Source organism: Propithecus coquereli, unplaced genomic scaffold (assembly GCF_000956105.1).
Source record: "Propithecus coquereli isolate 6110/MARCELLA unplaced genomic scaffold, Pcoq_1.0 Scaffold1083, whole genome shotgun sequence".
NCBI lineage: Eukaryota > Metazoa > Chordata > Mammalia > Primates > Indriidae > Propithecus > Propithecus coquereli.
This window is the reverse complement of record NW_012134781.1, coordinates 44462-45981: the sequence shown is the minus strand read 5'-3', so window position 1 is coordinate 45981 and position 1520 is coordinate 44462. Positions and strand designations below refer to the sequence as shown.

At 55.0% G+C, this 1520-nt stretch overlaps 1 pseudogene; it reads right to left on the bottom strand.

The window, feature by feature from the left end:
* The window catches only part of LOC105813260, a 4520-nt pseudogene extending 3843 nt beyond the window's left edge, over positions 1-677 (bottom strand).
* Positions 678-1520: the final 843 nt, after the last annotated feature.

Below are 1520 nucleotides of genomic sequence, written 5' to 3'. Positions count from 1 at the left end.
CCTGTGACCCCGCGCCCCTGGGCCCCGCCCCCTGTGACCCCGCGCCCCTCGGCCTCGCCCACTGGCGACCCCGCGCCCTCTCTGCCCCGCCCCCTGCCCTGGGCGCGGCTCCTGACCCTTCCCCCGGTGGCGACCCGCAGGTTTTCTCGACTGCGCGGCCTGCTGGGGGCGGAGCCGCGCCTGCAACCGTCAGGACGGGAGCTGCGGGAGGTGGAGCGCGGTCCAAAGCTAGGGATCCGCGGCCATGACGGCACCGGCCGGCTGCTTCGGGCTGCTCCGCGGCCCCCTGGGCCGAGTGCGCGCGCTGCGCAGGAGCGCCACACCGCCCGCAGGGGCGCCGGGAGAGGCCGGGCGCGCGTTCCGGGGCTTCCGGAGCAGCGGCGTGAGGTACGAGCGCCGCGGGCGCCGGGTGCCGGCCGCTGGCTGTGGGAGGGCGGCGCTCTCGCGCGGGGGGCCGAAGGCTCTTGGGCAGCCGCGCGGCGCGGCGGGGTCCGGGCGAGGCCCGCCTTGGCTGGGGACGTGGCCTTGCGGGCCTTGCGGGCGGGTCGCGGCTTTCTCAATTCGGGGAACTTGGACCTGCCCGGCTCTGGGCTCCCGCACCAGAACGTTCCGTATTTGCAGCAGGTGCAATTTGATTGATTTAGGAAGACATTTGAGGCACTAAGAAAAGGTGCCATAAAACCGCATGGCCTGCGTGTTCGAACATTTTTTTGTTTGTTTTGGTTATTGTAGTGTTTCGTCAGTAAAAGAGTGGGCGTTGCCTTCTAGACGGTTTTCTGATGTTTGAGTTTCTGACTTCCTTTGTGAATGGTTTTGCCAGAGTCTTTTCCGACACTAAAATTCCTAATGGTTTCACAAAATCAGATATTAATTCTGATTTCTCAGTCTTTTTCCGTGTGGCGCTTCCCGAACCTCCCTCGAGTGGTCAGTCTAGATCCATTGCATGTGTCTGGACTCGGTTGCTGGCAAGTACAAAGCGAACACAGAAGGGGACGGTTTTAGCCGTTTTGCACAGTGGTGCCCAGCAACGCTTCACCCTTCCATCATCCACCTTACTTGTCTTAGTTGCAAAATGCATCCTAAGAATCTAAAAATATATTTTCTTGACCGAGATTCAGTGAGTCCAGAAGAGCCTGATTTCAGACTTTAGGGGCTTCTAGTACTGAGTTTTCACTGCTGTTTTACTTGTCCAGAGATTGTGTCTTACTCGTCTTTTTGTATCCCTGGTGCCCAGCACAACACCTGGAAGAAAGTGACGATCAATAACATAGAAACATAGATACTGCTTATTTAATTTGAATTAATTACCTTTCCATTTTATACATTTGGATCTTAATCTCAAGTGATTGAATTTAAAAATTATTTCCTGTAGCGTTTACTTTGGACATAGTTTTGAGTGACTAGGTTTTCCATAAGGATATGTGAAAAAAAAATAGTTTATTTCACATTTCTGGTTGTGTAAGCTGTAGTTGTGTCTGTTAGAATTTGCCACTTGGTTTGGAATTACCAGCTAGTCTGCT